The sequence below is a fragment of the Kryptolebias marmoratus genome, linkage group LG10 (genome assembly GCF_001649575.2).
Source record: "Kryptolebias marmoratus isolate JLee-2015 linkage group LG10, ASM164957v2, whole genome shotgun sequence".
Classification (NCBI taxonomy): domain Eukaryota; kingdom Metazoa; phylum Chordata; class Actinopteri; order Cyprinodontiformes; family Rivulidae; genus Kryptolebias; species Kryptolebias marmoratus.
The window spans coordinates 1,546,100-1,550,093 of record NC_051439.1 but is presented as its reverse complement, the minus strand read 5'-3'; the positions used below and the strand labels follow the sequence as shown (position 1 = coordinate 1,550,093).

General features: G+C 40.3%; 1 protein-coding gene across 9 annotated transcripts in view; it reads left to right on the top strand.

Annotated features, from left to right (window-relative positions):
- Nucleotides 1–3,994, top strand: part of dctn1b (dynactin 1b) — an 80,912-nt gene that overhangs the window by 48,172 nt on the left and 28,746 nt on the right. The gene's annotated exons all lie outside the window — the stretch shown is intronic.

Below are 3,994 nucleotides of genomic sequence, written 5' to 3'. Positions count from 1 at the left end.
AGAGAGGAGGACCAGTTCCTCCTGTTAGCATTTTGTTGTTTACCTAATAATGTTAGCTACAATAACATAATATAATGAATGGTCAAATAACCAAAGTTATTGTTCAGTCTTACTTGTGAAAGTTAATCCTTCGTGATATAAACTCCGTCCAAAGCTGCTCGCTCTGTGTTTACTCCTGTTGGCTCTTAGAGAGAGGAGAGATCTGTCCAACATGGTGGTGACGGCGGATGCGCTCCGGGTCGTAATGAGGCGTCTACATATTTATGTTTGTTCAATATCTATCAATCAGGACCAGATAATCCAGTCTGACCCATCAGTCATGGAGACTTACAGATTGTTTTGAGGATCAAACCATTGTTAAACGAGTCCTCTATCAGTGGTTCTAGCGCTGCCATAGTAACCACTACATGACCTGAACTGCCGCACAGAGCCCCTTCCAGGTCACCTAAACCCGACCAAATAAATGTTAAAATCAAATTCTGTCCTGCTGCCCGTTTTTTGATTTCGTGTTTCCGATCTTAGCCTAAAAGTGAAATATGAAAAACCAGGCAGTTTTTTGTTTTTGGTGTCATATTAAAAAACAAAAAAACAAATAACCAGTCCGTTTTTCATTATTTGATTTATGATTGTCAATTGAAAGTGGAAAGAACGAATGATACAGGGATTCAACGCAATCCGATCCCAAACATCTTAGATAAGTTAGAAGTAACCATTTTCCAAAATTTGGAGACTGGTGCACACTCCCAGAACATATGAAAGCAACTTCCAATATCTCTAGAAGAACAGACAGTTCATGTGGGATCATTAATAATCTTCATCAAGTGAAGTTAAATAGGAGTTAAATATACTCTATGTATAAAGTTGTAATGTAAATGCTGATGGTCAGGATTTCTAAATGCCAGGCTCACATTAGTCCAAGCAGAATCCAATGCCAGAAGCCTATGTGTGCTGCAGCAGAAACAGATAGTCTTGAAACAAAACCAGTAGTACCTTTAACCCAGGAGTGTCAAACTCCAGGCCTCGAGGACCACCGTCCTGGAGGTTTTAGGTTTTTCACCTGATTCTAATGGTCTAATCACCTCCTCAACAAGTCATCAGGTTTCCCAGAAGCATGTCCACAAGTCATCCATTTAAAGCAGGTGTTTTGAAGCACAAACACGTCTAAAACATGCAGGACAGCGGCCTCCGAGGAACAGAGTTTGACACGTGTGCTTTAACCGAATAAAACAGTTTTTGAAATGGGTGTATTGTGAGAAGTTCCTGCAAGGGGACACCACTTGTACAGGCTAAATCCAAAAGAACCAACTATTTTCGCCACCCTTCTCCATATAGATAGCAAATACAAAATTATAGGACCAAATCTTGAACGGCACTGATGTATTGATAAATTAGAATGTAAAATGCTAGCGAAAGAGTATGGAGTCAACAGTTGTATAATTAAATTATTCATTTTAATTATGGCTATCCGACCACGAAGTGAATTTGGTCATCTGGACCATCTCCCAAGGTCTGCTATAACTTTGTTAAGTGTGTTAGAAAAATTCTTCTTAGATAATTCCAGTATGGAAGAACAGATGTCCACCCCCAAGTAAACAAAGTTTTTAGTGACCAGTATAGATGCATGAACAGGGGCATTGACCATAGCCTGATTTAAAGGCATTAATGCAGATTTCTGCCAGTTAATTTTAAAACCAGAAAGCATACCATAATGCTCAAAAGTAGCCAGAACATGTGGAATGCATTGCACAGCATTGCTTAGATACAGTAAAATGTCACCCCCATATATAATGGTGTATACTATTAATGGAAATTGGAGAAATTGTAGGGGAGCCTGTGCAAGTGGTTCAAGTGAAAGGACAAATAACAGTGGACTAAGAGGGCAACCTTGTCTTGAGCCCCTCGAGATAGTGAAGGGGGAAAGCTAGTTTTGCCTGTGAGCACCACGGCTGTTGGGTTTTTGTACAGTTCATTTATCATGTTAATGAATGACGTGCCAAAGCCCATAGACTCAAGCACTGACCACAAGAAAGGCCACTCGAGGCGGTCAAAGACCTTCATTGCATCTAATGAAAGAGCAGCTGCAGGAGAGCCCAGGTTTTGGGCACCATTCACAACATGCAATAATCTTCTAACATTATCTGAGGCCATTCTGGATTTTATAAACCCTGTGAGGTCACTATGAACCACTTTAGTCATATGGCCTTGTAACTGTTGGACCAGTAGTTTCGCGTATATCTTCAGATCCGCATTTCAAAGTTAAAGTGGCCTATAGCTGGAGCATTCCACAGGGTTCCTTCCCTTCTTCAGGAGTGGTGAAATTAATGCTGAGTTGACATCCCTAGAGAAGGAACCTTCCTTGATGGAGTGTTGAAACATGTCTAGCAAAAGCTGGTCGATCAAAGGCCAGAAAGAGATAGAATTCAGGTGGAATACCGTCTGGCCCTGGTGATTTACCTTTGCACATGTCTTTAGTGTCCACTTCACACTCCTGCAATGTAATAGGGTCATCCAGTGTTAGGGAGATGTCATTTCTAAGGCATGGAAGACTAATATTGTTTAAGAATTCATTGTAGGCATGTTTGTTAACACTGCCTTCTGACTTGTATAATTCCTGGTAAAAGGAAGCAAAGGCAGCATTCACTAATCTTGGACCAGATTGAATGGTGTCATCTTTGTCCTTGACGCAAAAAATGTCATCGAAATGCTCATCCGTCTGGAGCTTCATAGCTAGTAGATGGCTAGGTTAAGAGGAGTTAAAATAATAAGTTTTATGCATGAGGAATTCCGCGCGGCGTCTCATTAGTGAATAATCTCCTTTTTAACCAGTTCCTTCTGCAGAGCAGTATGGTCATTATAAGAACGTTGTAAAATTGCGTCAAGGGTTGCATGTCTCAGTTCTAAGGCTTGCAGATTGGCAGCACGTTCTTTATTTTGGGTTGAGGCATATAGAGTGCTGTTACTCCTTATAAAGTCCTTCACAGCCTCCCAAAGAATCCTTGGATCAGAGACAGAGCCAACATTGAACTCCAAAAACTCTCTGAGCATGCTTTCAAACAGATCTTTAAATTTTTTGTCTCGCAATAAGGATGAGTTAAAGCACCACCTCATAGCTTTAAATGTTTAAATGATGAAGAGCAAATAGTGACTGAACAGCAAATTGGTTTGTGATCAGACCAGGCAACTGAGACATAATAAGCATTTTGGACATTCTGGAATAAATCTTTAGAAGCAAAGATAAAGTCTAGCTGCAAGAAGGTTTTATGCCTCCCTGAGTAGATTGAGAAGTCTTTGAACTAGGGATTAATCATACACCATATATCAACCATGCCTGTATCTGCTGCCCACTGTCTGAGTGCCTTAGATGAGACACGTTGATCCCTACTCTCACCGCCACCCGTTACGCCCAGCTGTTTCACACTGCATTGAAATCTGCACCTAGGACCAGATGAAAACCTGCAAGATCAAGCATAGATTTAGTTACCATATCATAAAAGGCAGCATCATATGTGTTTGGGGCATAAGCGGAAATAAATGCTATTTTTCTTTCCTTCCATGCAAATCTTAGCAATAACTATCCGGCCAGCATCATCTGCCCAAGACCCAATTAAATCGAACTTCAGATTGCGTTTACACAGCACCATTACACCTTTACATTTTGTAGCTGCAGAAGAAGTTGCAATAGTGTGATAAAATTTGTTGGCCATTTGGCCTGCATCTATGTGCATTAAATGTGATTCCTGTATCATAGCAAAATCTGTTTGTTTTACGGAGAAATTCTAATATAATGGTTCTTTTGTGAGGAGTGTTAAGACCCCTGGCACTGATTGAGATCAGATTAAGAGCCACCATGTGGTGAAAAGTGTGATATAATAAAAAAAAGAGCCAGCCCAGCAGTAGAAATGGAGACGGTTGGATCCATTAAAAAGAGAAATAGTAATAATAGTGAGAATAAACAACAAACATTAAAGAGAACAATAGCGGTGAGGGAGTGACA